The sequence below is a fragment of the Brassica napus genome, unplaced genomic scaffold (genome assembly GCF_020379485.1).
Source record: "Brassica napus cultivar Da-Ae unplaced genomic scaffold, Da-Ae ScsIHWf_830;HRSCAF=1184, whole genome shotgun sequence".
Taxonomy (NCBI): domain Eukaryota; kingdom Viridiplantae; phylum Streptophyta; class Magnoliopsida; order Brassicales; family Brassicaceae; genus Brassica; species Brassica napus.
Window position 1 is genome coordinate 39994 of NW_026016875.1, and position 27386 is coordinate 67379.

The 27386-nt window shown below is 47.2% G+C and overlaps 55 non-coding genes across 55 annotated transcripts; all 55 read left to right on the forward strand.

Annotated features, from left to right (window-relative positions):
* The first annotated feature begins 320 nt into the window (after window positions 1–320).
* LOC125606167 lies at window positions 321–439 on the forward strand. The gene has a single exon (XR_007337584.1). It is a non-coding gene; the product is annotated as a 5S ribosomal RNA (ribosomal RNA).
* Window positions 440–817: 378 nt separating this feature from the next.
* LOC125606168 lies at window positions 818–936 on the forward strand. Its single transcript, XR_007337585.1, has one exon. It is a non-coding gene; the product is annotated as a 5S ribosomal RNA (ribosomal RNA).
* A 378-nt stretch (window positions 937–1314) lies between these two features.
* Window positions 1315–1433, forward strand: LOC125606169. The gene has a single exon (XR_007337586.1). It is a non-coding gene; the product is annotated as a 5S ribosomal RNA (ribosomal RNA).
* Window positions 1434–1811: 378 nt separating this feature from the next.
* On the forward strand, window positions 1812–1930 carry LOC125606170. Its single transcript, XR_007337587.1, has one exon. It is a non-coding gene; the product is annotated as a 5S ribosomal RNA (ribosomal RNA).
* Window positions 1931–2308: 378 nt separating this feature from the next.
* On the forward strand, window positions 2309–2427 carry LOC125606171. Its single transcript, XR_007337588.1, has one exon. It is a non-coding gene; the product is annotated as a 5S ribosomal RNA (ribosomal RNA).
* A 378-nt stretch (window positions 2428–2805) lies between these two features.
* On the forward strand, window positions 2806–2924 carry LOC125606172. The gene has a single exon (XR_007337589.1). It is a non-coding gene; the product is annotated as a 5S ribosomal RNA (ribosomal RNA).
* A 378-nt stretch (window positions 2925–3302) lies between these two features.
* On the forward strand, window positions 3303–3421 carry LOC125606173. The gene has a single exon (XR_007337590.1). It is a non-coding gene; the product is annotated as a 5S ribosomal RNA (ribosomal RNA).
* Window positions 3422–3799: 378 nt separating this feature from the next.
* LOC125606174 lies at window positions 3800–3918 on the forward strand. The gene has a single exon (XR_007337591.1). It is a non-coding gene; the product is annotated as a 5S ribosomal RNA (ribosomal RNA).
* A 378-nt stretch (window positions 3919–4296) lies between these two features.
* On the forward strand, window positions 4297–4415 carry LOC125606176. The gene has a single exon (XR_007337593.1). It is a non-coding gene; the product is annotated as a 5S ribosomal RNA (ribosomal RNA).
* Window positions 4416–4792: 377 nt separating this feature from the next.
* On the forward strand, window positions 4793–4911 carry LOC125606177. Its single transcript, XR_007337594.1, has one exon. It is a non-coding gene; the product is annotated as a 5S ribosomal RNA (ribosomal RNA).
* A 378-nt stretch (window positions 4912–5289) lies between these two features.
* LOC125606178 lies at window positions 5290–5408 on the forward strand. The gene has a single exon (XR_007337595.1). It is a non-coding gene; the product is annotated as a 5S ribosomal RNA (ribosomal RNA).
* Window positions 5409–5785: 377 nt separating this feature from the next.
* On the forward strand, window positions 5786–5904 carry LOC125606179. Its single transcript, XR_007337596.1, has one exon. It is a non-coding gene; the product is annotated as a 5S ribosomal RNA (ribosomal RNA).
* Window positions 5905–6282: 378 nt separating this feature from the next.
* LOC125606180 lies at window positions 6283–6401 on the forward strand. Its single transcript, XR_007337597.1, has one exon. It is a non-coding gene; the product is annotated as a 5S ribosomal RNA (ribosomal RNA).
* Window positions 6402–6779: 378 nt separating this feature from the next.
* On the forward strand, window positions 6780–6898 carry LOC125606181. Its single transcript, XR_007337598.1, has one exon. It is a non-coding gene; the product is annotated as a 5S ribosomal RNA (ribosomal RNA).
* Window positions 6899–7276: 378 nt separating this feature from the next.
* On the forward strand, window positions 7277–7395 carry LOC125606182. The gene has a single exon (XR_007337599.1). It is a non-coding gene; the product is annotated as a 5S ribosomal RNA (ribosomal RNA).
* Window positions 7396–7772: 377 nt separating this feature from the next.
* On the forward strand, window positions 7773–7891 carry LOC125606183. The gene has a single exon (XR_007337600.1). It is a non-coding gene; the product is annotated as a 5S ribosomal RNA (ribosomal RNA).
* A 378-nt stretch (window positions 7892–8269) lies between these two features.
* On the forward strand, window positions 8270–8388 carry LOC125606184. The gene has a single exon (XR_007337601.1). It is a non-coding gene; the product is annotated as a 5S ribosomal RNA (ribosomal RNA).
* A 377-nt stretch (window positions 8389–8765) lies between these two features.
* LOC125606185 lies at window positions 8766–8884 on the forward strand. Its single transcript, XR_007337602.1, has one exon. It is a non-coding gene; the product is annotated as a 5S ribosomal RNA (ribosomal RNA).
* A 378-nt stretch (window positions 8885–9262) lies between these two features.
* Window positions 9263–9381, forward strand: LOC125606187. The gene has a single exon (XR_007337604.1). It is a non-coding gene; the product is annotated as a 5S ribosomal RNA (ribosomal RNA).
* Window positions 9382–9759: 378 nt separating this feature from the next.
* On the forward strand, window positions 9760–9878 carry LOC125606188. Its single transcript, XR_007337605.1, has one exon. It is a non-coding gene; the product is annotated as a 5S ribosomal RNA (ribosomal RNA).
* Window positions 9879–10255: 377 nt separating this feature from the next.
* On the forward strand, window positions 10256–10374 carry LOC125606189. Its single transcript, XR_007337606.1, has one exon. It is a non-coding gene; the product is annotated as a 5S ribosomal RNA (ribosomal RNA).
* Window positions 10375–10751: 377 nt separating this feature from the next.
* On the forward strand, window positions 10752–10870 carry LOC125606190. Its single transcript, XR_007337607.1, has one exon. It is a non-coding gene; the product is annotated as a 5S ribosomal RNA (ribosomal RNA).
* Window positions 10871–11248: 378 nt separating this feature from the next.
* Window positions 11249–11367, forward strand: LOC125606191. Its single transcript, XR_007337608.1, has one exon. It is a non-coding gene; the product is annotated as a 5S ribosomal RNA (ribosomal RNA).
* Window positions 11368–11745: 378 nt separating this feature from the next.
* Window positions 11746–11864, forward strand: LOC125606192. The gene has a single exon (XR_007337609.1). It is a non-coding gene; the product is annotated as a 5S ribosomal RNA (ribosomal RNA).
* A 378-nt stretch (window positions 11865–12242) lies between these two features.
* Window positions 12243–12361, forward strand: LOC125606193. Its single transcript, XR_007337610.1, has one exon. It is a non-coding gene; the product is annotated as a 5S ribosomal RNA (ribosomal RNA).
* A 377-nt stretch (window positions 12362–12738) lies between these two features.
* LOC125606194 lies at window positions 12739–12857 on the forward strand. Its single transcript, XR_007337611.1, has one exon. It is a non-coding gene; the product is annotated as a 5S ribosomal RNA (ribosomal RNA).
* Window positions 12858–13234: 377 nt separating this feature from the next.
* LOC125606195 lies at window positions 13235–13353 on the forward strand. Its single transcript, XR_007337612.1, has one exon. It is a non-coding gene; the product is annotated as a 5S ribosomal RNA (ribosomal RNA).
* A 377-nt stretch (window positions 13354–13730) lies between these two features.
* LOC125606196 lies at window positions 13731–13849 on the forward strand. Its single transcript, XR_007337613.1, has one exon. It is a non-coding gene; the product is annotated as a 5S ribosomal RNA (ribosomal RNA).
* Window positions 13850–14227: 378 nt separating this feature from the next.
* On the forward strand, window positions 14228–14346 carry LOC125606198. The gene has a single exon (XR_007337615.1). It is a non-coding gene; the product is annotated as a 5S ribosomal RNA (ribosomal RNA).
* Window positions 14347–14723: 377 nt separating this feature from the next.
* Window positions 14724–14842, forward strand: LOC125606199. Its single transcript, XR_007337616.1, has one exon. It is a non-coding gene; the product is annotated as a 5S ribosomal RNA (ribosomal RNA).
* Window positions 14843–15220: 378 nt separating this feature from the next.
* On the forward strand, window positions 15221–15339 carry LOC125606200. The gene has a single exon (XR_007337617.1). It is a non-coding gene; the product is annotated as a 5S ribosomal RNA (ribosomal RNA).
* A 377-nt stretch (window positions 15340–15716) lies between these two features.
* LOC125606201 lies at window positions 15717–15835 on the forward strand. The gene has a single exon (XR_007337618.1). It is a non-coding gene; the product is annotated as a 5S ribosomal RNA (ribosomal RNA).
* A 378-nt stretch (window positions 15836–16213) lies between these two features.
* Window positions 16214–16332, forward strand: LOC125606202. Its single transcript, XR_007337619.1, has one exon. It is a non-coding gene; the product is annotated as a 5S ribosomal RNA (ribosomal RNA).
* A 378-nt stretch (window positions 16333–16710) lies between these two features.
* Window positions 16711–16829, forward strand: LOC125606203. The gene has a single exon (XR_007337620.1). It is a non-coding gene; the product is annotated as a 5S ribosomal RNA (ribosomal RNA).
* Window positions 16830–17207: 378 nt separating this feature from the next.
* Window positions 17208–17326, forward strand: LOC125606204. The gene has a single exon (XR_007337621.1). It is a non-coding gene; the product is annotated as a 5S ribosomal RNA (ribosomal RNA).
* Window positions 17327–17703: 377 nt separating this feature from the next.
* Window positions 17704–17822, forward strand: LOC125606205. Its single transcript, XR_007337622.1, has one exon. It is a non-coding gene; the product is annotated as a 5S ribosomal RNA (ribosomal RNA).
* Window positions 17823–18199: 377 nt separating this feature from the next.
* Window positions 18200–18318, forward strand: LOC125606206. The gene has a single exon (XR_007337623.1). It is a non-coding gene; the product is annotated as a 5S ribosomal RNA (ribosomal RNA).
* A 377-nt stretch (window positions 18319–18695) lies between these two features.
* On the forward strand, window positions 18696–18814 carry LOC125606207. The gene has a single exon (XR_007337624.1). It is a non-coding gene; the product is annotated as a 5S ribosomal RNA (ribosomal RNA).
* A 377-nt stretch (window positions 18815–19191) lies between these two features.
* LOC125606209 lies at window positions 19192–19310 on the forward strand. Its single transcript, XR_007337626.1, has one exon. It is a non-coding gene; the product is annotated as a 5S ribosomal RNA (ribosomal RNA).
* A 378-nt stretch (window positions 19311–19688) lies between these two features.
* LOC125606210 lies at window positions 19689–19807 on the forward strand. The gene has a single exon (XR_007337627.1). It is a non-coding gene; the product is annotated as a 5S ribosomal RNA (ribosomal RNA).
* A 378-nt stretch (window positions 19808–20185) lies between these two features.
* Window positions 20186–20304, forward strand: LOC125606211. The gene has a single exon (XR_007337628.1). It is a non-coding gene; the product is annotated as a 5S ribosomal RNA (ribosomal RNA).
* A 377-nt stretch (window positions 20305–20681) lies between these two features.
* On the forward strand, window positions 20682–20800 carry LOC125606212. The gene has a single exon (XR_007337629.1). It is a non-coding gene; the product is annotated as a 5S ribosomal RNA (ribosomal RNA).
* Window positions 20801–21177: 377 nt separating this feature from the next.
* On the forward strand, window positions 21178–21296 carry LOC125606213. The gene has a single exon (XR_007337630.1). It is a non-coding gene; the product is annotated as a 5S ribosomal RNA (ribosomal RNA).
* A 378-nt stretch (window positions 21297–21674) lies between these two features.
* Window positions 21675–21793, forward strand: LOC125606214. The gene has a single exon (XR_007337631.1). It is a non-coding gene; the product is annotated as a 5S ribosomal RNA (ribosomal RNA).
* Window positions 21794–22171: 378 nt separating this feature from the next.
* Window positions 22172–22290, forward strand: LOC125606215. Its single transcript, XR_007337632.1, has one exon. It is a non-coding gene; the product is annotated as a 5S ribosomal RNA (ribosomal RNA).
* A 377-nt stretch (window positions 22291–22667) lies between these two features.
* On the forward strand, window positions 22668–22786 carry LOC125606216. Its single transcript, XR_007337633.1, has one exon. It is a non-coding gene; the product is annotated as a 5S ribosomal RNA (ribosomal RNA).
* Window positions 22787–23163: 377 nt separating this feature from the next.
* Window positions 23164–23282, forward strand: LOC125606217. Its single transcript, XR_007337634.1, has one exon. It is a non-coding gene; the product is annotated as a 5S ribosomal RNA (ribosomal RNA).
* A 375-nt stretch (window positions 23283–23657) lies between these two features.
* On the forward strand, window positions 23658–23778 carry LOC125606234. Its single transcript, XR_007337651.1, has one exon. It is a non-coding gene; the product is annotated as a 5S ribosomal RNA (ribosomal RNA).
* A 370-nt stretch (window positions 23779–24148) lies between these two features.
* On the forward strand, window positions 24149–24267 carry LOC125606218. Its single transcript, XR_007337635.1, has one exon. It is a non-coding gene; the product is annotated as a 5S ribosomal RNA (ribosomal RNA).
* Window positions 24268–24644: 377 nt separating this feature from the next.
* On the forward strand, window positions 24645–24763 carry LOC125606220. The gene has a single exon (XR_007337637.1). It is a non-coding gene; the product is annotated as a 5S ribosomal RNA (ribosomal RNA).
* A 378-nt stretch (window positions 24764–25141) lies between these two features.
* LOC125606236 lies at window positions 25142–25259 on the forward strand. Its single transcript, XR_007337653.1, has one exon. It is a non-coding gene; the product is annotated as a 5S ribosomal RNA (ribosomal RNA).
* Window positions 25260–25636: 377 nt separating this feature from the next.
* LOC125606221 lies at window positions 25637–25755 on the forward strand. The gene has a single exon (XR_007337638.1). It is a non-coding gene; the product is annotated as a 5S ribosomal RNA (ribosomal RNA).
* A 377-nt stretch (window positions 25756–26132) lies between these two features.
* Window positions 26133–26251, forward strand: LOC125606222. Its single transcript, XR_007337639.1, has one exon. It is a non-coding gene; the product is annotated as a 5S ribosomal RNA (ribosomal RNA).
* A 375-nt stretch (window positions 26252–26626) lies between these two features.
* LOC125606223 lies at window positions 26627–26745 on the forward strand. Its single transcript, XR_007337640.1, has one exon. It is a non-coding gene; the product is annotated as a 5S ribosomal RNA (ribosomal RNA).
* Window positions 26746–27119: 374 nt separating this feature from the next.
* Window positions 27120–27243, forward strand: LOC125606242. Its single transcript, XR_007337659.1, has one exon. It is a non-coding gene; the product is annotated as a 5S ribosomal RNA (ribosomal RNA).
* Window positions 27244–27386: the final 143 nt, after the last annotated feature.

Here is a 27386-nt window from a genome sequence, read left to right on the forward strand (position 1 = left end):
CTTTTGAACCGTGAGGAACTACGTCGCCCATAGCACCATTTCGGAAAGCCCCAGAAACCATAATGGGCGGTGAATAGGGGGCGCAATTTTTCGGGCTCAAATTCAGCCGTTTTGACCCTCAAACGGGCTGCGGAAAGTTATGGCACGTAAAAAAGATCGAAAGCGGATTCTCAAGGTGTTTTTGATGCTTTCTTAACGCCGTTAACCTCGATGCACTTTTTCGCTCGAAACAAAACGGCAAGAAAATCATGTGGGCCCCACGGCCTTACACTTGGATTGGCCGGGAAAAGGATATATAGAAACGAGAGTGATGTACTGACGGGTGCGATCATACCAGCACTAATGCACCGGATCCCATCAGAACTCCGCAGTTAAGCGTGCTTGGGCGAGAGTAGTACTAGGATGGGTGACCTCCCGGGAAGTCCTCGTGTTGCACCCCTTTTTATTTTTTAATTTTTTTTTAGCCTAAAACGAGTTTAAACTTGGAAACCTCATAACTTTTGAACCGTGAGGAACTACGTCGCCCATAGCACCATTTCGGAAAGCCCCAGAAACCATAATGGGCGGTGAATAGGGGGCGCAATTTTTCGGGCTCAAATTCAGCCGTTTTGACCCTCAAACGGGCTGCGGAAAGTTATGGCACGTAAAAAAGATCGAAAGCGGATTCTCAAGGTGTTTTTGATGCTTTCTTAACGCCGTTAACCTCGATGCACTTTTTCGCTCGAAACAAAACGGCAAGAAAATCATGTGGGCCCCACGGCCTTACACTTGGATTGGCCGGGAAAAGGATATATAGAAACGAGAGTGATGTACTGACGGGTGCGATCATACCAGCACTAATGCACCGGATCCCATCAGAACTCCGCAGTTAAGCGTGCTTGGGCGAGAGTAGTACTAGGATGGGTGACCTCCCGGGAAGTCCTCGTGTTGCACCCCTTTTTATTTTTTAATTTTTTTTTAGCCTAAAACGAGTTTAAACTTGGAAACCTCATAACTTTTGAACCGTGAGGAACTACGTCGCCCATAGCACCATTTCGGAAAGCCCCAGAAACCATAATGGGCGGTGAATAGGGGGCGCAATTTTTCGGGCTCAAATTCAGCCGTTTTGACCCTCAAACGGGCTGCGGAAAGTTATGGCACGTAAAAAAGATCGAAAGCGGATTCTCAAGGTGTTTTTGATGCTTTCTTAACGCCGTTAACCTCGATGCACTTTTTCGCTCGAAACAAAACGGCAAGAAAATCATGTGGGCCCCACGGCCTTACACTTGGATTGGCCGGGAAAAGGATATATAGAAACGAGAGTGATGTACTGACGGGTGCGATCATACCAGCACTAATGCACCGGATCCCATCAGAACTCCGCAGTTAAGCGTGCTTGGGCGAGAGTAGTACTAGGATGGGTGACCTCCCGGGAAGTCCTCGTGTTGCACCCCTTTTTATTTTTTAATTTTTTTTTAGCCTAAAACGAGTTTAAACTTGGAAACCTCATAACTTTTGAACCGTGAGGAACTACGTCGCCCATAGCACCATTTCGGAAAGCCCCAGAAACCATAATGGGCGGTGAATAGGGGGCGCAATTTTTCGGGCTCAAATTCAGCCGTTTTGACCCTCAAACGGGCTGCGGAAAGTTATGGCACGTAAAAAAGATCGAAAGCGGATTCTCAAGGTGTTTTTGATGCTTTCTTAACGCCGTTAACCTCGATGCACTTTTTCGCTCGAAACAAAACGGCAAGAAAATCATGTGGGCCCCACGGCCTTACACTTGGATTGGCCGGGAAAAGGATATATAGAAACGAGAGTGATGTACTGACGGGTGCGATCATACCAGCACTAATGCACCGGATCCCATCAGAACTCCGCAGTTAAGCGTGCTTGGGCGAGAGTAGTACTAGGATGGGTGACCTCCCGGGAAGTCCTCGTGTTGCACCCCTTTTTATTTTTTAATTTTTTTTTAGCCTAAAACGAGTTTAAACTTGGAAACCTCATAACTTTTGAACCGTGAGGAACTACGTCGCCCATAGCACCATTTCGGAAAGCCCCAGAAACCATAATGGGCGGTGAATAGGGGGCGCAATTTTTCGGGCTCAAATTCAGCCGTTTTGACCCTCAAACGGGCTGCGGAAAGTTATGGCACGTAAAAAAGATCGAAAGCGGATTCTCAAGGTGTTTTTGATGCTTTCTTAACGCCGTTAACCTCGATGCACTTTTTCGCTCGAAACAAAACGGCAAGAAAATCATGTGGGCCCCACGGCCTTACACTTGGATTGGCCGGGAAAAGGATATATAGAAACGAGAGTGATGTACTGACGGGTGCGATCATACCAGCACTAATGCACCGGATCCCATCAGAACTCCGCAGTTAAGCGTGCTTGGGCGAGAGTAGTACTAGGATGGGTGACCTCCCGGGAAGTCCTCGTGTTGCACCCCTTTTTATTTTTTAATTTTTTTTTAGCCTAAAACGAGTTTAAACTTGGAAACCTCATAACTTTTGAACCGTGAGGAACTACGTCGCCCATAGCACCATTTCGGAAAGCCCCAGAAACCATAATGGGCGGTGAATAGGGGGCGCAATTTTTCGGGCTCAAATTCAGCCGTTTTGACCCTCAAACGGGCTGCGGAAAGTTATGGCACGTAAAAAAGATCGAAAGCGGATTCTCAAGGTGTTTTTGATGCTTTCTTAACGCCGTTAACCTCGATGCACTTTTTCGCTCGAAACAAAACGGCAAGAAAATCATGTGGGCCCCACGGCCTTACACTTGGATTGGCCGGGAAAAGGATATATAGAAACGAGAGTGATGTACTGACGGGTGCGATCATACCAGCACTAATGCACCGGATCCCATCAGAACTCCGCAGTTAAGCGTGCTTGGGCGAGAGTAGTACTAGGATGGGTGACCTCCCGGGAAGTCCTCGTGTTGCACCCCTTTTTATTTTTTAATTTTTTTTTAGCCTAAAACGAGTTTAAACTTGGAAACCTCATAACTTTTGAACCGTGAGGAACTACGTCGCCCATAGCACCATTTCGGAAAGCCCCAGAAACCATAATGGGCGGTGAATAGGGGGCGCAATTTTTCGGGCTCAAATTCAGCCGTTTTGACCCTCAAACGGGCTGCGGAAAGTTATGGCACGTAAAAAAGATCGAAAGCGGATTCTCAAGGTGTTTTTGATGCTTTCTTAACGCCGTTAACCTCGATGCACTTTTTCGCTCGAAACAAAACGGCAAGAAAATCATGTGGGCCCCACGGCCTTACACTTGGATTGGCCGGGAAAAGGATATATAGAAACGAGAGTGATGTACTGACGGGTGCGATCATACCAGCACTAATGCACCGGATCCCATCAGAACTCCGCAGTTAAGCGTGCTTGGGCGAGAGTAGTACTAGGATGGGTGACCTCCCGGGAAGTCCTCGTGTTGCACCCCTTTTTATTTTTTAATTTTTTTTTAGCCTAAAACGAGTTTAAACTTGGAAACCTCATAACTTTTGAACCGTGAGGAACTACGTCGCCCATAGCACCATTTCGGAAAGCCCCAGAAACCATAATGGGCGGTGAATAGGGGGCGCAATTTTTCGGGCTCAAATTCAGCCGTTTTGACCCTCAAACGGGCTGCGGAAAGTTATGGCACGTAAAAAAGATCGAAAGCGGATTCTCAAGGTGTTTTTGATGCTTTCTTAACGCCGTTAACCTCGATGCACTTTTTCGCTCGAAACAAAACGGCAAGAAAATCATGTGGGCCCCACGGCCTTACACTTGGATTGGCCGGGAAAAGGATATATAGAAACGAGAGTGATGTACTGACGGGTGCGATCATACCAGCACTAATGCACCGGATCCCATCAGAACTCCGCAGTTAAGCGTGCTTGGGCGAGAGTAGTACTAGGATGGGTGACCTCCCGGGAAGTCCTCGTGTTGCACCCCTTTTTATTTTTTAATTTTTTTTTAGCCTAAAACGAGTTTAAACTTGGAAACCTCATAACTTTTGAACCGTGAGGAACTACGTCGCCCATAGCACCATTTCGGAAAGCCCCAGAAACCATAATGGGCGGTGAATAGGGGGCGCAATTTTTCGGGCTCAAATTCAGCCGTTTTGACCCTCAAACGGGCTGCGGAAAGTTATGGCACGTAAAAAAGATCGAAAGCGGATTCTCAAGGTGTTTTTGATGCTTTCTTAACGCCGTTAACCTCGATGCACTTTTTCGCTCGAAACAAAACGGCAAGAAAATCATGTGGGCCCCACGGCCTTACACTTGGATTGGCCGGGAAAAGGATATATAGAAACGAGAGTGATGTACTGACGGGTGCGATCATACCAGCACTAATGCACCGGATCCCATCAGAACTCCGCAGTTAAGCGTGCTTGGGCGAGAGTAGTACTAGGATGGGTGACCTCCCGGGAAGTCCTCGTGTTGCACCCCTTTTTATTTTTTAATTTTTTTTAGCCTAAAACGAGTTTAAACTTGGAAACCTCATAACTTTTGAACCGTGAGGAACTACGTCGCCCATAGCACCATTTCGGAAAGCCCCAGAAACCATAATGGGCGGTGAATAGGGGGCGCAATTTTTCGGGCTCAAATTCAGCCGTTTTGACCCTCAAACGGGCTGCGGAAAGTTATGGCACGTAAAAAAGATCGAAAGCGGATTCTCAAGGTGTTTTTGATGCTTTCTTAACGCCGTTAACCTCGATGCACTTTTTCGCTCGAAACAAAACGGCAAGAAAATCATGTGGGCCCCACGGCCTTACACTTGGATTGGCCGGGAAAAGGATATATAGAAACGAGAGTGATGTACTGACGGGTGCGATCATACCAGCACTAATGCACCGGATCCCATCAGAACTCCGCAGTTAAGCGTGCTTGGGCGAGAGTAGTACTAGGATGGGTGACCTCCCGGGAAGTCCTCGTGTTGCACCCCTTTTTATTTTTTAATTTTTTTTTAGCCTAAAACGAGTTTAAACTTGGAAACCTCATAACTTTTGAACCGTGAGGAACTACGTCGCCCATAGCACCATTTCGGAAAGCCCCAGAAACCATAATGGGCGGTGAATAGGGGGCGCAATTTTTCGGGCTCAAATTCAGCCGTTTTGACCCTCAAACGGGCTGCGGAAAGTTATGGCACGTAAAAAAGATCGAAAGCGGATTCTCAAGGTGTTTTTGATGCTTTCTTAACGCCGTTAACCTCGATGCACTTTTTCGCTCGAAACAAAACGGCAAGAAAATCATGTGGGCCCCACGGCCTTACACTTGGATTGGCCGGGAAAAGGATATATAGAAACGAGAGTGATGTACTGACGGGTGCGATCATACCAGCACTAATGCACCGGATCCCATCAGAACTCCGCAGTTAAGCGTGCTTGGGCGAGAGTAGTACTAGGATGGGTGACCTCCCGGGAAGTCCTCGTGTTGCACCCCTTTTTATTTTTTAATTTTTTTTAGCCTAAAACGAGTTTAAACTTGGAAACCTCATAACTTTTGAACCGTGAGGAACTACGTCGCCCATAGCACCATTTCGGAAAGCCCCAGAAACCATAATGGGCGGTGAATAGGGGGCGCAATTTTTCGGGCTCAAATTCAGCCGTTTTGACCCTCAAACGGGCTGCGGAAAGTTATGGCACGTAAAAAAGATCGAAAGCGGATTCTCAAGGTGTTTTTGATGCTTTCTTAACGCCGTTAACCTCGATGCACTTTTTCGCTCGAAACAAAACGGCAAGAAAATCATGTGGGCCCCACGGCCTTACACTTGGATTGGCCGGGAAAAGGATATATAGAAACGAGAGTGATGTACTGACGGGTGCGATCATACCAGCACTAATGCACCGGATCCCATCAGAACTCCGCAGTTAAGCGTGCTTGGGCGAGAGTAGTACTAGGATGGGTGACCTCCCGGGAAGTCCTCGTGTTGCACCCCTTTTTATTTTTTAATTTTTTTTTAGCCTAAAACGAGTTTAAACTTGGAAACCTCATAACTTTTGAACCGTGAGGAACTACGTCGCCCATAGCACCATTTCGGAAAGCCCCAGAAACCATAATGGGCGGTGAATAGGGGGCGCAATTTTTCGGGCTCAAATTCAGCCGTTTTGACCCTCAAACGGGCTGCGGAAAGTTATGGCACGTAAAAAAGATCGAAAGCGGATTCTCAAGGTGTTTTTGATGCTTTCTTAACGCCGTTAACCTCGATGCACTTTTTCGCTCGAAACAAAACGGCAAGAAAATCATGTGGGCCCCACGGCCTTACACTTGGATTGGCCGGGAAAAGGATATATAGAAACGAGAGTGATGTACTGACGGGTGCGATCATACCAGCACTAATGCACCGGATCCCATCAGAACTCCGCAGTTAAGCGTGCTTGGGCGAGAGTAGTACTAGGATGGGTGACCTCCCGGGAAGTCCTCGTGTTGCACCCCTTTTTATTTTTTAATTTTTTTTTAGCCTAAAACGAGTTTAAACTTGGAAACCTCATAACTTTTGAACCGTGAGGAACTACGTCGCCCATAGCACCATTTCGGAAAGCCCCAGAAACCATAATGGGCGGTGAATAGGGGGCGCAATTTTTCGGGCTCAAATTCAGCCGTTTTGACCCTCAAACGGGCTGCGGAAAGTTATGGCACGTAAAAAAGATCGAAAGCGGATTCTCAAGGTGTTTTTGATGCTTTCTTAACGCCGTTAACCTCGATGCACTTTTTCGCTCGAAACAAAACGGCAAGAAAATCATGTGGGCCCCACGGCCTTACACTTGGATTGGCCGGGAAAAGGATATATAGAAACGAGAGTGATGTACTGACGGGTGCGATCATACCAGCACTAATGCACCGGATCCCATCAGAACTCCGCAGTTAAGCGTGCTTGGGCGAGAGTAGTACTAGGATGGGTGACCTCCCGGGAAGTCCTCGTGTTGCACCCCTTTTTATTTTTTAATTTTTTTTTAGCCTAAAACGAGTTTAAACTTGGAAACCTCATAACTTTTGAACCGTGAGGAACTACGTCGCCCATAGCACCATTTCGGAAAGCCCCAGAAACCATAATGGGCGGTGAATAGGGGGCGCAATTTTTCGGGCTCAAATTCAGCCGTTTTGACCCTCAAACGGGCTGCGGAAAGTTATGGCACGTAAAAAAGATCGAAAGCGGATTCTCAAGGTGTTTTTGATGCTTTCTTAACGCCGTTAACCTCGATGCACTTTTTCGCTCGAAACAAAACGGCAAGAAAATCATGTGGGCCCCACGGCCTTACACTTGGATTGGCCGGGAAAAGGATATATAGAAACGAGAGTGATGTACTGACGGGTGCGATCATACCAGCACTAATGCACCGGATCCCATCAGAACTCCGCAGTTAAGCGTGCTTGGGCGAGAGTAGTACTAGGATGGGTGACCTCCCGGGAAGTCCTCGTGTTGCACCCCTTTTTATTTTTTAATTTTTTTTAGCCTAAAACGAGTTTAAACTTGGAAACCTCATAACTTTTGAACCGTGAGGAACTACGTCGCCCATAGCACCATTTCGGAAAGCCCCAGAAACCATAATGGGCGGTGAATAGGGGGCGCAATTTTTCGGGCTCAAATTCAGCCGTTTTGACCCTCAAACGGGCTGCGGAAAGTTATGGCACGTAAAAAAGATCGAAAGCGGATTCTCAAGGTGTTTTTGATGCTTTCTTAACGCCGTTAACCTCGATGCACTTTTTCGCTCGAAACAAAACGGCAAGAAAATCATGTGGGCCCCACGGCCTTACACTTGGATTGGCCGGGAAAAGGATATATAGAAACGAGAGTGATGTACTGACGGGTGCGATCATACCAGCACTAATGCACCGGATCCCATCAGAACTCCGCAGTTAAGCGTGCTTGGGCGAGAGTAGTACTAGGATGGGTGACCTCCCGGGAAGTCCTCGTGTTGCACCCCTTTTTATTTTTTAATTTTTTTTTAGCCTAAAACGAGTTTAAACTTGGAAACCTCATAACTTTTGAACCGTGAGGAACTACGTCGCCCATAGCACCATTTCGGAAAGCCCCAGAAACCATAATGGGCGGTGAATAGGGGGCGCAATTTTTCGGGCTCAAATTCAGCCGTTTTGACCCTCAAACGGGCTGCGGAAAGTTATGGCACGTAAAAAAGATCGAAAGCGGATTCTCAAGGTGTTTTTGATGCTTTCTTAACGCCGTTAACCTCGATGCACTTTTTCGCTCGAAACAAAACGGCAAGAAAATCATGTGGGCCCCACGGCCTTACACTTGGATTGGCCGGGAAAAGGATATATAGAAACGAGAGTGATGTACTGACGGGTGCGATCATACCAGCACTAATGCACCGGATCCCATCAGAACTCCGCAGTTAAGCGTGCTTGGGCGAGAGTAGTACTAGGATGGGTGACCTCCCGGGAAGTCCTCGTGTTGCACCCCTTTTTATTTTTTAATTTTTTTTAGCCTAAAACGAGTTTAAACTTGGAAACCTCATAACTTTTGAACCGTGAGGAACTACGTCGCCCATAGCACCATTTCGGAAAGCCCCAGAAACCATAATGGGCGGTGAATAGGGGGCGCAATTTTTCGGGCTCAAATTCAGCCGTTTTGACCCTCAAACGGGCTGCGGAAAGTTATGGCACGTAAAAAAGATCGAAAGCGGATTCTCAAGGTGTTTTTGATGCTTTCTTAACGCCGTTAACCTCGATGCACTTTTTCGCTCGAAACAAAACGGCAAGAAAATCATGTGGGCCCCACGGCCTTACACTTGGATTGGCCGGGAAAAGGATATATAGAAACGAGAGTGATGTACTGACGGGTGCGATCATACCAGCACTAATGCACCGGATCCCATCAGAACTCCGCAGTTAAGCGTGCTTGGGCGAGAGTAGTACTAGGATGGGTGACCTCCCGGGAAGTCCTCGTGTTGCACCCCTTTTTATTTTTTAATTTTTTTTTAGCCTAAAACGAGTTTAAACTTGGAAACCTCATAACTTTTGAACCGTGAGGAACTACGTCGCCCATAGCACCATTTCGGAAAGCCCCAGAAACCATAATGGGCGGTGAATAGGGGGCGCAATTTTTCGGGCTCAAATTCAGCCGTTTTGACCCTCAAACGGGCTGCGGAAAGTTATGGCACGTAAAAAAGATCGAAAGCGGATTCTCAAGGTGTTTTTGATGCTTTCTTAACGCCGTTAACCTCGATGCACTTTTTCGCTCGAAACAAAACGGCAAGAAAATCATGTGGGCCCCACGGCCTTACACTTGGATTGGCCGGGAAAAGGATATATAGAAACGAGAGTGATGTACTGACGGGTGCGATCATACCAGCACTAATGCACCGGATCCCATCAGAACTCCGCAGTTAAGCGTGCTTGGGCGAGAGTAGTACTAGGATGGGTGACCTCCCGGGAAGTCCTCGTGTTGCACCCCTTTTTATTTTTTAATTTTTTTTTAGCCTAAAACGAGTTTAAACTTGGAAACCTCATAACTTTTGAACCGTGAGGAACTACGTCGCCCATAGCACCATTTCGGAAAGCCCCAGAAACCATAATGGGCGGTGAATAGGGGGCGCAATTTTTCGGGCTCAAATTCAGCCGTTTTGACCCTCAAACGGGCTGCGGAAAGTTATGGCACGTAAAAAAGATCGAAAGCGGATTCTCAAGGTGTTTTTGATGCTTTCTTAACGCCGTTAACCTCGATGCACTTTTTCGCTCGAAACAAAACGGCAAGAAAATCATGTGGGCCCCACGGCCTTACACTTGGATTGGCCGGGAAAAGGATATATAGAAACGAGAGTGATGTACTGACGGGTGCGATCATACCAGCACTAATGCACCGGATCCCATCAGAACTCCGCAGTTAAGCGTGCTTGGGCGAGAGTAGTACTAGGATGGGTGACCTCCCGGGAAGTCCTCGTGTTGCACCCCTTTTTATTTTTTAATTTTTTTTAGCCTAAAACGAGTTTAAACTTGGAAACCTCATAACTTTTGAACCGTGAGGAACTACGTCGCCCATAGCACCATTTCGGAAAGCCCCAGAAACCATAATGGGCGGTGAATAGGGGGCGCAATTTTTCGGGCTCAAATTCAGCCGTTTTGACCCTCAAACGGGCTGCGGAAAGTTATGGCACGTAAAAAAGATCGAAAGCGGATTCTCAAGGTGTTTTTGATGCTTTCTTAACGCCGTTAACCTCGATGCACTTTTTCGCTCGAAACAAAACGGCAAGAAAATCATGTGGGCCCCACGGCCTTACACTTGGATTGGCCGGGAAAAGGATATATAGAAACGAGAGTGATGTACTGACGGGTGCGATCATACCAGCACTAATGCACCGGATCCCATCAGAACTCCGCAGTTAAGCGTGCTTGGGCGAGAGTAGTACTAGGATGGGTGACCTCCCGGGAAGTCCTCGTGTTGCACCCCTTTTTATTTTTTAATTTTTTTTAGCCTAAAACGAGTTTAAACTTGGAAACCTCATAACTTTTGAACCGTGAGGAACTACGTCGCCCATAGCACCATTTCGGAAAGCCCCAGAAACCATAATGGGCGGTGAATAGGGGGCGCAATTTTTCGGGCTCAAATTCAGCCGTTTTGACCCTCAAACGGGCTGCGGAAAGTTATGGCACGTAAAAAAGATCGAAAGCGGATTCTCAAGGTGTTTTTGATGCTTTCTTAACGCCGTTAACCTCGATGCACTTTTTCGCTCGAAACAAAACGGCAAGAAAATCATGTGGGCCCCACGGCCTTACACTTGGATTGGCCGGGAAAAGGATATATAGAAACGAGAGTGATGTACTGACGGGTGCGATCATACCAGCACTAATGCACCGGATCCCATCAGAACTCCGCAGTTAAGCGTGCTTGGGCGAGAGTAGTACTAGGATGGGTGACCTCCCGGGAAGTCCTCGTGTTGCACCCCTTTTTATTTTTTAATTTTTTTTTAGCCTAAAACGAGTTTAAACTTGGAAACCTCATAACTTTTGAACCGTGAGGAACTACGTCGCCCATAGCACCATTTCGGAAAGCCCCAGAAACCATAATGGGCGGTGAATAGGGGGCGCAATTTTTCGGGCTCAAATTCAGCCGTTTTGACCCTCAAACGGGCTGCGGAAAGTTATGGCACGTAAAAAAGATCGAAAGCGGATTCTCAAGGTGTTTTTGATGCTTTCTTAACGCCGTTAACCTCGATGCACTTTTTCGCTCGAAACAAAACGGCAAGAAAATCATGTGGGCCCCACGGCCTTACACTTGGATTGGCCGGGAAAAGGATATATAGAAACGAGAGTGATGTACTGACGGGTGCGATCATACCAGCACTAATGCACCGGATCCCATCAGAACTCCGCAGTTAAGCGTGCTTGGGCGAGAGTAGTACTAGGATGGGTGACCTCCCGGGAAGTCCTCGTGTTGCACCCCTTTTTATTTTTTAATTTTTTTTTAGCCTAAAACGAGTTTAAACTTGGAAACCTCATAACTTTTGAACCGTGAGGAACTACGTCGCCCATAGCACCATTTCGGAAAGCCCCAGAAACCATAATGGGCGGTGAATAGGGGGCGCAATTTTTCGGGCTCAAATTCAGCCGTTTTGACCCTCAAACGGGCTGCGGAAAGTTATGGCACGTAAAAAAGATCGAAAGCGGATTCTCAAGGTGTTTTTGATGCTTTCTTAACGCCGTTAACCTCGATGCACTTTTTCGCTCGAAACAAAACGGCAAGAAAATCATGTGGGCCCCACGGCCTTACACTTGGATTGGCCGGGAAAAGGATATATAGAAACGAGAGTGATGTACTGACGGGTGCGATCATACCAGCACTAATGCACCGGATCCCATCAGAACTCCGCAGTTAAGCGTGCTTGGGCGAGAGTAGTACTAGGATGGGTGACCTCCCGGGAAGTCCTCGTGTTGCACCCCTTTTTATTTTTTAATTTTTTTTTAGCCTAAAACGAGTTTAAACTTGGAAACCTCATAACTTTTGAACCGTGAGGAACTACGTCGCCCATAGCACCATTTCGGAAAGCCCCAGAAACCATAATGGGCGGTGAATAGGGGGCGCAATTTTTCGGGCTCAAATTCAGCCGTTTTGACCCTCAAACGGGCTGCGGAAAGTTATGGCACGTAAAAAAGATCGAAAGCGGATTCTCAAGGTGTTTTTGATGCTTTCTTAACGCCGTTAACCTCGATGCACTTTTTCGCTCGAAACAAAACGGCAAGAAAATCATGTGGGCCCCACGGCCTTACACTTGGATTGGCCGGGAAAAGGATATATAGAAACGAGAGTGATGTACTGACGGGTGCGATCATACCAGCACTAATGCACCGGATCCCATCAGAACTCCGCAGTTAAGCGTGCTTGGGCGAGAGTAGTACTAGGATGGGTGACCTCCCGGGAAGTCCTCGTGTTGCACCCCTTTTTATTTTTTAATTTTTTTTAGCCTAAAACGAGTTTAAACTTGGAAACCTCATAACTTTTGAACCGTGAGGAACTACGTCGCCCATAGCACCATTTCGGAAAGCCCCAGAAACCATAATGGGCGGTGAATAGGGGGCGCAATTTTTCGGGCTCAAATTCAGCCGTTTTGACCCTCAAACGGGCTGCGGAAAGTTATGGCACGTAAAAAAGATCGAAAGCGGATTCTCAAGGTGTTTTTGATGCTTTCTTAACGCCGTTAACCTCGATGCACTTTTTCGCTCGAAACAAAACGGCAAGAAAATCATGTGGGCCCCACGGCCTTACACTTGGATTGGCCGGGAAAAGGATATATAGAAACGAGAGTGATGTACTGACGGGTGCGATCATACCAGCACTAATGCACCGGATCCCATCAGAACTCCGCAGTTAAGCGTGCTTGGGCGAGAGTAGTACTAGGATGGGTGACCTCCCGGGAAGTCCTCGTGTTGCACCCCTTTTTATTTTTTAATTTTTTTTAGCCTAAAACGAGTTTAAACTTGGAAACCTCATAACTTTTGAACCGTGAGGAACTACGTCGCCCATAGCACCATTTCGGAAAGCCCCAGAAACCATAATGGGCGGTGAATAGGGGGCGCAATTTTTCGGGCTCAAATTCAGCCGTTTTGACCCTCAAACGGGCTGCGGAAAGTTATGGCACGTAAAAAAGATCGAAAGCGGATTCTCAAGGTGTTTTTGATGCTTTCTTAACGCCGTTAACCTCGATGCACTTTTTCGCTCGAAACAAAACGGCAAGAAAATCATGTGGGCCCCACGGCCTTACACTTGGATTGGCCGGGAAAAGGATATATAGAAACGAGAGTGATGTACTGACGGGTGCGATCATACCAGCACTAATGCACCGGATCCCATCAGAACTCCGCAGTTAAGCGTGCTTGGGCGAGAGTAGTACTAGGATGGGTGACCTCCCGGGAAGTCCTCGTGTTGCACCCCTTTTTATTTTTTAATTTTTTTTAGCCTAAAACGAGTTTAAACTTGGAAACCTCATAACTTTTGAACCGTGAGGAACTACGTCGCCCATAGCACCATTTCGGAAAGCCCCAGAAACCATAATGGGCGGTGAATAGGGGGCGCAATTTTTCGGGCTCAAATTCAGCCGTTTTGACCCTCAAACGGGCTGCGGAAAGTTATGGCACGTAAAAAAGATCGAAAGCGGATTCTCAAGGTGTTTTTGATGCTTTCTTAACGCCGTTAACCTCGATGCACTTTTTCGCTCGAAACAAAACGGCAAGAAAATCATGTGGGCCCCACGGCCTTACACTTGGATTGGCCGGGAAAAGGATATATAGAAACGAGAGTGATGTACTGACGGGTGCGATCATACCAGCACTAATGCACCGGATCCCATCAGAACTCCGCAGTTAAGCGTGCTTGGGCGAGAGTAGTACTAGGATGGGTGACCTCCCGGGAAGTCCTCGTGTTGCACCCCTTTTTATTTTTTAATTTTTTTTTAGCCTAAAACGAGTTTAAACTTGGAAACCTCATAACTTTTGAACCGTGAGGAACTACGTCGCCCATAGCACCATTTCGGAAAGCCCCAGAAACCATAATGGGCGGTGAATAGGGGGCGCAATTTTTCGGGCTCAAATTCAGCCGTTTTGACCCTCAAACGGGCTGCGGAAAGTTATGGCACGTAAAAAAGATCGAAAGCGGATTCTCAAGGTGTTTTTGATGCTTTCTTAACGCCGTTAACCTCGATGCACTTTTTCGCTCGAAACAAAACGGCAAGAAAATCATGTGGGCCCCACGGCCTTACACTTGGATTGGCCGGGAAAAGGATATATAGAAACGAGAGTGATGTACTGACGGGTGCGATCATACCAGCACTAATGCACCGGATCCCATCAGAACTCCGCAGTTAAGCGTGCTTGGGCGAGAGTAGTACTAGGATGGGTGACCTCCCGGGAAGTCCTCGTGTTGCACCCCTTTTTATTTTTTAATTTTTTTTAGCCTAAAACGAGTTTAAACTTGGAAACCTCATAACTTTTGAACCGTGAGGAACTACGTCGCCCATAGCACCATTTCGGAAAGCCCCAGAAACCATAATGGGCGGTGAATAGGGGGCGCAATTTTTCGGGCTCAAATTCAGCCGTTTTGACCCTCAAACGGGCTGCGGAAAGTTATGGCACGTAAAAAAGATCGAAAGCGGATTCTCAAGGTGTTTTTGATGCTTTCTTAACGCCGTTAACCTCGATGCACTTTTTCGCTCGAAACAAAACGGCAAGAAAATCATGTGGGCCCCACGGCCTTACACTTGGATTGGCCGGGAAAAGGATATATAGAAACGAGAGTGATGTACTGACGGGTGCGATCATACCAGCACTAATGCACCGGATCCCATCAGAACTCCGCAGTTAAGCGTGCTTGGGCGAGAGTAGTACTAGGATGGGTGACCTCCCGGGAAGTCCTCGTGTTGCACCCCTTTTTATTTTTTAATTTTTTTTTAGCCTAAAACGAGTTTAAACTTGGAAACCTCATAACTTTTGAACCGTGAGGAACTACGTCGCCCATAGCACCATTTCGGAAAGCCCCAGAAACCATAATGGGCGGTGAATAGGGGGCGCAATTTTTCGGGCTCAAATTCAGCCGTTTTGACCCTCAAACGGGCTGCGGAAAGTTATGGCACGTAAAAAAGATCGAAAGCGGATTCTCAAGGTGTTTTTGATGCTTTCTTAACGCCGTTAACCTCGATGCACTTTTTCGCTCGAAACAAAACGGCAAGAAAATCATGTGGGCCCCACGGCCTTACACTTGGATTGGCCGGGAAAAGGATATATAGAAACGAGAGTGATGTACTGACGGGTGCGATCATACCAGCACTAATGCACCGGATCCCATCAGAACTCCGCAGTTAAGCGTGCTTGGGCGAGAGTAGTACTAGGATGGGTGACCTCCCGGGAAGTCCTCGTGTTGCACCCCTTTTTATTTTTTAATTTTTTTTAGCCTAAAACGAGTTTAAACTTGGAAACCTCATAACTTTTGAACCGTGAGGAACTACGTCGCCCATAGCACCATTTCGGAAAGCCCCAGAAACCATAATGGGCGGTGAATAGGGGGCGCAATTTTTCGGGCTCAAATTCAGCCGTTTTGACCCTCAAACGGGCTGCGGAAAGTTATGGCACGTAAAAAAGATCGAAAGCGGATTCTCAAGGTGTTTTTGATGCTTTCTTAACGCCGTTAACCTCGATGCACTTTTTCGCTCGAAACAAAACGGCAAGAAAATCATGTGGGCCCCACGGCCTTACACTTGGATTGGCCGGGAAAAGGATATATAGAAACGAGAGTGATGTACTGACGGGTGCGATCATACCAGCACTAATGCACCGGATCCCATCAGAACTCCGCAGTTAAGCGTGCTTGGGCGAGAGTAGTACTAGGATGGGTGACCTCCCGGGAAGTCCTCGTGTTGCACCCCTTTTTATTTTTTAATTTTTTTTTAGCCTAAAACGAGTTTAAACTTGGAAACCTCATAACTTTTGAACCGTGAGGAACTACGTCGCCCATAGCACCATTTCGGAAAGCCCCAGAAACCATAATGGGCGGTGAATAGGGGGCGCAATTTTTCGGGCTCAAATTCAGCCGTTTTGACCCTCAAACGGGCTGCGGAAAGTTATGGCACGTAAAAAAGATCGAAAGCGGATTCTCAAGGTGTTTTTGATGCTTTCTTAACGCCGTTAACCTCGATGCACTTTTTCGCTCGAAACAAAACGGCAAGAAAATCATGTGGGCCCCACGGCCTTACACTTGGATTGGCCGGGAAAAGGATATATAGAAACGAGAGTGATGTACTGACGGGTGCGATCATACCAGCACTAATGCACCGGATCCCATCAGAACTCCGCAGTTAAGCGTGCTTGGGCGAGAGTAGTACTAGGATGGGTGACCTCCCGGGAAGTCCTCGTGTTGCACCCCTTTTTATTTTTTAATTTTTTTTTAGCCTAAAACGAGTTTAAACTTGGAAACCTCATAACTTTTGAACCGTGAGGAACTACGTCGCCCATAGCACCATTTCGGAAAGCCCCAGAAACCATAATGGGCGGTGAATAGGGGGCGCAATTTTTCGGGCTCAAATTCAGCCGTTTTGACCCTCAAACGGGCTGCGGAAAGTTATGGCACGTAAAAAAGATCGAAAGCGGATTCTCAAGGTGTTTTTGATGCTTTCTTAACGCCGTTAACCTCGATGCACTTTTTCGCTCGAAACAAAACGGCAAGAAAATCATGTGGGCCCCACGGCCTTACACTTGGATTGGCCGGGAAAAGGATATATAGAAACGAGAGTGATGTACTGACGGGTGCGATCATACCAGCACTAATGCACCGGATCCCATCAGAACTCCGCAGTTAAGCGTGCTTGGGCGAGAGTAGTACTAGGATGGGTGACCTCCCGGGAAGTCCTCGTGTTGCACCCCTTTTTATTTTTTAATTTTTTTTTAGCCTAAAACGAGTTTAAACTTGGAAACCTCATAACTTTTGAACCGTGAGGAACTACGTCGCCCATAGCACCATTTCGGAAAGCCCCAGAAACCATAATGGGCGGTGAATAGGGGGCGCAATTTTTCGGGCTCAAATTCAGCCGTTTTGACCCTCAAACGGGCTGCGGAAAGTTATGGCACGTAAAAAAGATCGAAAGCGGATTCTCAAGGTGTTTTTGATGCTTTCTTAACGCCGTTAACCTCGATGCACTTTTTCGCTCGAAACAAAACGGCAAGAAAATCATGTGGGCCCCACGGCCTTACACTTGGATTGGCCGGGAAAAGGATATATAGAAACGAGAGTGATGTACTGACGGGTGCGATCATACCAGCACTAATGCACCGGATCCCATCAGAACTCCGCAGTTAAGCGTGCTTGGGCGAGAGTAGTACTAGGATGGGTGACCTCCCGGGAAGTCCTCGTGTTGCACCCCTTTTTATTTTTTAATTTTTTTTAGCCTAAAACGAGTTTAAACTTGGAAACCTCATAACTTTTGAACCGTGAGGAACTACGTCGCCCATAGCACCATTTCGGAAAGCCCCAGAAACCATAATGGGCGGTGAATAGGGGGCGCAATTTTTCGGGCTCAAATTCAGCCGTTTTGACCCTCAAACGGGCTGCGGAAAGTTATGGCACGTAAAAAAGATCGAAAGCGGATTCTCAAGGTGTTTTTGATGCTTTCTTAACGCCGTTAACCTCGATGCACTTTTTCGCTCGAAACAAAACGGCAAGAAAATCATGTGGGCCCCACGGCCTTACACTTGGATTGGCCGGGAAAAGGATATATAGAAACGAGAGTGATGTACTGACGGGTGCGATCATACCAGCACTAATGCACCGGATCCCATCAGAACTCCGCAGTTAAGCGTGCTTGGGCGAGAGTAGTACTAGGATGGGTGACCTCCCGGGAAGTCCTCGTGTTGCACCCCTTTTTATTTTTTAATTTTTTTTAGCCTAAAACGAGTTTAAACTTGGAAACCTCATAACTTTTGAACCGTGAGGAACTACGTCGCCCATAGCACCATTTCGGAAAGCCCCAGAAACCATAATGGGCGGTGAATAGGGGGCGCAATTTTTCGGGCTCAAATTCAGCCGTTTTGACCCTCAAACGGGCTGCGGAAAGTTATGGCACGTAAAAAAGATCGAAAGCGGATTCTCAAGGTGTTTTTGATGCTTTCTTAACGCCGTTAACCTCGATGCACTTTTTCGCTCGAAACAAAACGGCAAGAAAATCATGTGGGCCCCACGGCCTTACACTTGGATTGGCCGGGAAAAGGATATATAGAAACGAGAGTGATGTACTGACGGGTGCGATCATACCAGCACTAATGCACCGGATCCCATCAGAACTCCGCAGTTAAGCGTGCTTGGGCGAGAGTAGTACTAGGATGGGTGACCTCCCGGGAAGTCCTCGTGTTGCACCCCTTTTTATTTTTTAATTTTTTTTAGCCTAAAACGAGTTTAAACTTGGAAACCTCATAACTTTTGAACCGTGAGGAACTACGTCGCCCATAGCACCATTTCGGAAAGCCCCAGAAACCATAATGGGCGGTGAATAGGGGGCGCAATTTTTCGGGCTCAAATTCAGCCGTTTTGACCCTCAAACGGGCTGCGGAAAGTTATGGCACGTAAAAAAGATCGAAAGCGGATTCTCAAGGTGTTTTTGATGCTTTCTTAACGCCGTTAACCTCGATGCACTTTTTCGCTCGAAACAAAACGGCAAGAAAATCATGTGGGCCCCACGGCCTTACACTTGGATTGGCCGGGAAAAGGATATATAGAAACGAGAGTGATGTACTGACGGGTGCGATCATACCAGCACTAATGCACCGGATCCCATCAGAACTCCGCAGTTAAGCGTGCTTGGGCGAGAGTAGTACTAGGATGGGTGACCTCCCGGGAAGTCCTCGTGTTGCACCCCTTTTTATTTTTTAATTTTTTTTAGCCTAAAACGAGTTTAAACTTGGAAACCTCATAACTTTTGAACCGTGAGGAACTACGTCGCCCATAGCACCATTTCGGAAAGCCCCAGAAACCATAATGGGCGGTGAATAGGGGGCGCAATTTTTCGGGCTCAAATTCAGCCGTTTTGACCCTCAAACGGGCTGCGGAAAGTTATGGCACGTAAAAAAGATCGAAAGCGGATTCTCAAGGTGTTTTTGATGCTTTCTTAACGCCGTTAACCTCGATGCACTTTTTCGCTCGAAACAAAACGGCAAGAAAATCATGTGGGCCCCACGGCCTTACACTTGGATTGGCCGGGAAAAGGATATATAGAAACGAGAGTGATGTACTGACGGGTGCGATCATACCAGCACTAATGCACCGGATCCCATCAGAACTCCGCAGTTAAGCGTGCTTGGGCGAGAGTAGTACTAGGATGGGTGACCTCCCGGGAAGTCCTCGTGTTGCACCCCTTTTTATTTTTTAATTTTTTTTTAGCCTAAAACGAGTTTAAACTTGGAAACCTCATAACTTTTGAACCGTGAGGAACTACGTCGCCCATAGCACCATTTCGGAAAGCCCCAGAAACCATAATGGGCGGTGAATAGGGGGCGCAATTTTTCGGGCTCAAATTCAGCCGTTTTGACCCTCAAACGGGCTGCGGAAAGTTATGGCACGTAAAAAAGATCGAAAGCGGATTCTCAAGGTGTTTTTGATGCTTTCTTAACGCCGTTAACCTCGATGCACTTTTTCGCTCGAAACAAAACGGCAAGAAAATCATGTGGGCCCCACGGCCTTACACTTGGATTGGCCGGGAAAAGGATATATAGAAACGAGAGTGATGTACTGACGGGTGCGATCATACCAGCACTAATGCACCGGATCCCATCAGAACTCCGCAGTTAAGCGTGCTTGGGCGAGAGTAGTACTAGGATGGGTGACCTCCCGGGAAGTCCTCGTGTTGCACCCCTTTTTATTTTTTAATTTTTTTTTAGCCTAAAACGAGTTTAAACTTGGAAACCTCATAACTTTTGAACCGTGAGGAACTACGTCGCCCATAGCACCATTTCGGAAAGCCCCAGAAACCATAATGGGCGGTGAATAGGGGGCGCAATTTTTCGGGCTCAAATTCAGCCGTTTTGACCCTCAAACGGGCTGCGGAAAGTTATGGCACGTAAAAAAGATCGAAAGCGGATTCTCAAGGTGTTTTTGATGCTTTCTTAACGCCGTTAACCTCGATGCACTTTTTCGCTCGAAACAAAACGGCAAGAAAATCATGTGGGCCCCACGGCCTTACACTTGGATTGGCCGGGAAAAGGATATATAGAAACGAGAGTGATGTACTGACGGGTGCGATCATACCAGCACTAATGCACCGGATCCCATCAGAACTCCGCAGTTAAGCGTGCTTGGGCGAGAGTAGTACTAGGATGGGTGACCTCCCGGGAAGTCCTCGTGTTGCACCCCTTTTTATTTTTTAATTTTTTTTAGCCTAAAACGAGTTTAAACTTGGAAACCTCATAACTTTTGAACCGTGAGGAACTACGTCGCCCATAGCACCATTTCGGAAAGCCCCAGAAACCATAATGGGCGGTGAATAGGGGGCGCAATTTTTCGGGCTCAAATTCAGCCGTTTTGACCCTCAAACGGGCTGCGGAAAGTTATGGCACGTAAAAAAGATCGAAAGCGGATTCTCAAGGTGTTTTTGATGCTTTCTTAACGCCGTTAACCTCGATGCACTTTTTCGCTCGAAACAAAACGGCAAGAAAATCATGTGGGCCCCACGGCCTTACACTTGGATTGGCCGGGAAAAGGATATATAGAAACGAGAGTGATGTACTGACGGGTGCGATCATACCAGCACTAATGCACCGGATCCCATCAGAACTCCGCAGTTAAGCGTGCTTGGGCGAGAGTAGTACTAGGATGGGTGACCTCCCGGGAAGTCCTCGTGTTGCACCCCTTTTTATTTTTTAATTTTTTTTAGCCTAAAACGAGTTTAAACTTGGAAACCTCATAACTTTTGAACCGTGAGGAACTACGTCGCCCATAGCACCATTTCGGAAAGCCCCAGAAACCATAATGGGCGGTGAATAGGGGGCGCAATTTTTCGGGCTCAAATTCAGCCGTTTTGACCCTCAAACGGGCTGCGGAAAGTTATGGCACGTAAAAAAGATCGAAAGCGGATTCTCAAGGTGTTTTTGATGCTTTCTTAACGCCGTTAACCTCGATGCACTTTTTCGCTCGAAACAAAACGGCAAGAAAATCATGTGGGCCCCACGGCCTTACACTTGGATTGGCCGGGAAAAGGATATATAGAAACGAGAGTGATGTACTGACGGGTGCGATCATACCAGCACTAATGCACCGGATCCCATCAGAACTCCGCAGTTAAGCGTGCTTGGGCGAGAGTAGTACTAGGATGGGTGACCTCCCGGGAAGTCCTCGTGTTGCACCCCTTTTTATTTTTTAATTTTTTTTTAGCCTAAAACGAGTTTAAACTTGGAAACCTCATAACTTTTGAACCGTGAGGAACTACGTCGCCCATAGCACCATTTCGGAAAGCCCCAGAAACCATAATGGGCGGTGAATAGGGGGCGCAATTTTTCGGGCTCAAATTCAGCCGTTTTGACCCTCAAACGGGCTGCGGAAAGTTATGGCACGTAAAAAAGATCGAAAGCGGATTCTCAAGGTGTTTTTGATGCTTTCTTAACGCCGTTAACCTCGATGCACTTTTTCGCTCGAAACAAAACGGCAAGAAAATCATGTGGGCCCCACGGCCTTACACTTGGATTGGCCGGGAAAAGGATATATAGAAACGAGAGTGATGTACTGACGGGTGCGATCATACCAGCACTAATGCACCGGATCCCATCAGAACTCCGCAGTTAAGCGTGCTTGGGCGAGAGTAGTACTAGGATGGGTGACCTCCCGGGAAGTCCTCGTGTTGCACCCCTTTTTATTTTTTAATTTTTTTTTAGCCTAAAACGAGTTTAAACTTGGAAACCTCATAACTTTTGAACCGTGAGGAACTACGTCGCCCATAGCACCATTTCGGAAAGCCCCAGAAACCATAATGGGCGGTGAATAGGGGGCGCAATTTTTCGGGCTCAAATTCAGCCGTTTTGACCCTCAAACGGGCTGCGGAAAGTTATGGCACGTAAAAAAGATCGAAAGCGGATTCTCAAGGTGTTTTTGATGCTTTCTTAACGCCGTTAACCTCGATGCACTTTTTCGCTCGAAACAAAACGGCAAGAAAATCATGTGGGCCCCACGGCCTTACACTTGGATTGGCCGGGAAAAGGATATATAGAAACGAGAGTGATGTACTGACGGGTGCGATCATACCAGCACTAATGCACCGGATCCCATCAGAACTCCGCAGTTAAGCGTGCTTGGGCGAGAGTAGTACTAGGATGGGTGACCTCCCGGGAAGTCCTCGTGTTGCACCCCTTTTTATTTTTAATTTTTTTTTAGCCTAAAACGAGTTTAAACTTGGAAACCTCATAACTTTTGAACCGTGAGGAACTACGTCGCCCATAGCACCATTTCGGAAAGCCCCAGAAACCATAATGGGCGGTGAATAGGGGGCGCAATTTTTCGGGCTCAAATTCAGCCGTTTTGACCCTCAAACGGGCTGCGGAAAGTTATGGCACGTAAAAAAGATCGAAAGCGGATTCTCAAGGTGTTTTTGATGCTTTCTTAACGCCGTTAACCTCGATGCACTTTTTCGCTCGAAACAAAACGGCAAGAAAATCATGTGGGCCCCACGGCCTTACACTTGGATTGGCCGGGAAAAGGATATATAGAAACGAGAGTGATGTACTGACGGGTGCGATCATACCAGCACTAATGCACCGGATCCCATCAGAACTCCGCAGTTAAGCGTGCTTGGGCGAGAGTAGTACTAGGATGGGTGACCTCCCGGGAAGTCCTCGTGTTGCACCCCTTTTTTTTTTTAATTTTTTTTTAGCCTAAAACGAGTTTAAACTTGGAAACCTCATAACTTTTGAACCGTGAGGAACTACGTCGCCCATAGCACCATTTCGGAAAGCCCCAGAAACCATAATGGGCGGTGAATAGGGGGCGCAATTTTTCGGGCTCAAATTCAGCCGTTTTGACCCTCAAACGGGCTGCGGAAAGTTATGGCACGTAAAAAAGATCGAAAGCGGATTCTCAAGGTGTTTTTGATGCTTTCTTAACGCCGTTAACCTCGATGCACTTTTTCGCTCGAAACAAAACGGCAAGAAAATCATGTGGGCCCCACGGCCTTACACTTGGATTGGCCGGGAAAAGGATATATAGAAACGAGAGTGATGTACTGACGGGTGCGATCATACCAGCACTAATGCACCGGATCCCATCAGAACTCCGCAGTTAAGCGTGCTTGGGCGAGAGTAGTACTAGGATGGGTGACCTCCCGGGAAGTCCTCGTGTTGCACCCCTTTTTATTTTTTATTTTTTTTAGCCTAAAACGAGTTAAACTTGGAAACCTCATAACTTTTGAACCGTGAGGAACTACGTCGCCCATAGCACCATTTCGGAAAGCCCCAGAAACCATAATGGGCGGTGAATAGGGGGCGCAATTTTTCGGGCTCAAATTCAGCCGTTTTGACCCTCAAACGGGCTGCGGAAAGTTATGGCACGTAAAAAAGATCGAAAGCGGATTCTCAAGGTGTTTTTGATGCTTTCTTAACGCCGTTAACCTCGATGCACTTTTTCGCTCGAAACAAAACGGCAAGAAAATCATGTGGGCCCCACGGCCTTACACTTGGATTGGCCGGGAAAAGGATATATAGAAACGAGAGTGATGTACTGACGGGTGCGATCATACCAGCACTAATGCACCGGATCCCATCAGAACTCCGCAGTTAAGCGTGCTTGGGCGAGAGAGTAGTACTAGGATGGGTGACCTCCCGGGAAGTCCTCGTGTTGCACCCCTTTTTATTTTTTTTTAGCCTAAAACGAGTTTAAACTTGGAAACCTCATAACTTTTGAACCGTGAGGAACTACGTCGCCCATAGCACCATTTCGGAAAGCCCCAGAAACCATAATGGGCGGTGAATAGGGGGCGCAATTTTTCGGGCTCAAATTCAGCCGTTTTGACCCTCAAACGGGCTGCGGAAAGTTATGGCACGTAAAAAAGATCGAAAGCGGATTCTCAAGGTGTTTTTGATGCTTTCTTAACGCCGTTAACCTCGATGCACTTTTTCGCTCGAAACAAAACGGCAAGAAAATCATGTGGGCCCCACGGCCTTACACTTGGATTGGCCGGGAAAAGGATATATAGAAACGAGAGTGATGTACTGACGGGTGCGATCATACCAGCACTAATGCACCGGATCCCATCAGAACTCCGCAGTTAAGCGTGCTTGGGCGAGAGTAGTACTAGGATGGGTGACCTCCCGGGAAGTCCTCGTGTTGCACCCCTTTTTATTTTTTAATTTTTTTTAGCCTAAAACGAGTTTAAACTTGGAAACCTCATAACTTTTGAACCGTGAGGAACTACGTCGCCCATAGCACCATTTCGGAAAGCCCCAGAAACCATAATGGGCGGTGAATAGGGGGCGCAATTTTTCGGGCTCAAATTCAGCCGTTTTGACCCTCAAACGGGCTGCGGAAAGTTATGGCACGTAAAAAAGATCGAAAGCGGATTCTCAAGGTGTTTTTGATGCTTTCTTAACGCCGTTAACCTCGATGCACTTTTTCGCTCGAAACAAAACGGCAAGAAAATCATGTGGGCCCCACGGCCTTACACTTGGATTGGCCGGGAAAAGGATATATAGAAACGAGAGTGATGTACTGACGGGTGCGATCATACCAGCACTAATGCACCGGATCCCATCAGAACTCCGCAGTTAAGCGTGCTTGGGCGAGAGTAGTACTAGGATGGGTGACCTCCCGGGAAGTCCTCGTGTTGCACCCCTTTTTATTTTTTAATTTTTTTTTAGCCTAAAACGAGTTTAAACTTGGAAACCTCATAACTTTTGAACCGTGAGGAACTACGTCGCCCATAGCACCATTTCGGAAAGCCCCAGAAACCATAATGGGCGGTGAATAGGGGGCGCAATTTTTCGGGCTCAAATTCAGCCGTTTTGACCCTCAAACGGGCTGCGGAAAGTTATGGCACGTAAAAAAGATCGAAAGCGGATTCTCAAGGTGTTTTTGATGCTTTCTTAACGCCGTTAACCTCGATGCACTTTTTCGCTCGAAACAAAACGGCAAGAAAATCATGTGGGCCCCACGGCCTTACACTTGGATTGGCCGGGAAAAGGATATATAGAAACGAGAGTGATGTACTGACGGGTGCGATCATACCAGCACTAATGCACCGGATCCCATCAGAACTCCGCAGTAAGCGTGCTTGGGCGAGAGTAGTACTAGGATGGGTGACCTCCCGGGAAGTCCTCGTGTTGCACCCCTTTTTATTTTTTAATTTTTTTTAGCCTAAAACGAGTTTAAACTTGGAAACCTCATAACTTTTGAACCGTGAGGAACTACGTCGCCCATAGCACCATTTCGGAAAGCCCCAGAAACCATAATGGGCGGTGAATAGGGGGCGCAATTTTTCGGGCTCAAATTCAGCCGTTTTGACCCTCAAACGGGCTGCGGAAAGTTATGGCACGTAAAAAAGATCGAAAGCGGATTCTCAAGGTGTTTTTGATGCTTTCTTAACGCCGTTAACCTCGATGCACTTTTTCGCTCGAAACAAAACGGCAAGAAAATCATGTGGGCCCCACGGCCTTACACTTGGATTGGCCGGGAAAAGGATATATAGAAACGAGAGTGATGTACTGACGGGTGCGATCATACCAGCACTAATGCACCGGATCCCATCAGAACTCCGCAGTTAAGCGTGCTTGGGCGAGAGTAGTACTAGGATGGGTGACCTCCCGGGAAGTCCTCGTGTTGCACCCCTTTTTATTTTTTATTTTTTTTTAGCCTAAAACGAGTTTAAACTTGGAAACCTCATAACTTTTGAACCGTGAGGAACTACGTCGCCCATAGCACCATTTCGGAAAGCCCCAGAAACCATAATGGGCGGTGAATAGGGGGCGCAATTTTTCGGGCTCAAATTCAGCCGTTTTGACCCTCAAACGGGCTGCGGAAAGTTATGGCACGTAAAAAAGATCGAAAGCGGATTCTCAAGGTGTTTTTGATGCTTTCTTAACGCCGTTAACCTCGATGCACTTTTTCGCTCGAAACAAAACGGCAAGAAAATCATGTGGGCCCCACGGCCTTACACTTGGATTGGCCGGGAAAAGGATATATAGAAACGAGAGTGATGTACTGACGGGTGCGATCATACCAGCACTAATGCACCGGATCCCATCAGAACTCCGCAGTTAAGCGTGCTTGGGCGAGAGTAGTACTAGGATGGGTGACCTCCCGGGAAGTCCTCGTGTTGCACCCCTTTTATTTTTTAATTTTTTTTTAGCCTAAAACGAGTCTAAACTTGGAAACCTCATAACTTTTGAACCGTGAGGAACTACGTCGCCCATAGCACCATTTCGGAAAGCCCATAGAAACCATAATGGGCGGTGAATAGGGGGCGCAATTTTTCGGGCTCAAATTCAGCCGTTTTGACCCTCAAACGGGCTGCGGAAAGTTATGGCACGTAAAAAAGATCGAAAGCGGATTCTCAAGGTGTTTTTGATGCTTTCTTAACGCCGTAACCTCGATGCACTTTTCGCTCGAAACAAAACGGCAAGAAAATCATGTGGGCCCCACGGCCTTACACTTGGATTGGCGGGAAAAGGATATATAGAAACGAGAGTGATGTACTGACGGGTGCGATCATACCAGCACTAATGCACCGGATCCCATCAGAACTCCGCAGTTAAGCGTGCTTGGGCGAGAGTAGTACTAGGATGGGTGACCTCCCGGGAAGTCCTCGTGTTGCACCCCTTTTTATTTTTAATTTTTTTTAGCCTAAAACGAGTTTAAACTTGGAAACCTCATAACTTTTGAACGTGAGGAACTACGTCGCCCATAGCACCATTTCGGAAAGCCCCAGAAACCATAATGGGCGGTGAATAGGGGGCGCAATTTTTCGGGCTCAAATTCAGCCGTTTTGACCCTCAAACGGGCTGCGGAAAGTTATGGCACGTAAAAAAGATCGAAAGCGGATTCTCAAGGTGTTTTTGATGCTTTCTTAACGCCGTTAACCTCGATGCACTTTTTCGCTCGAAACAAAACGGCAAGAAAATCATGTGGGCCCCACGGCCTTACACTTGGATTGGCCGGGAAAAGATATATAGAAACGAGAGTGATGTACTGACGGGTGCGATCATACCAGCACTAATGCACCGGATCCCATCAGAACTCCGCAGTTAAGCGTGCTTGGGCGAGAGAGTAGTAGTACTAGGATGGGTGACCTCCCGGGAAGTCCTCGTGTTGCACCCCTTTATTTTTTTAATTTTTTTTAGCCTAAAACGAGTTTAAACTTGGAAACCTCATAACTTTTGAACCGTGAGGAACTACGTCGCCCATAGCACCATTTCGGAAAGCCCAGAAAACATAATGGGCGGTGAATAGGGGGCGCAATT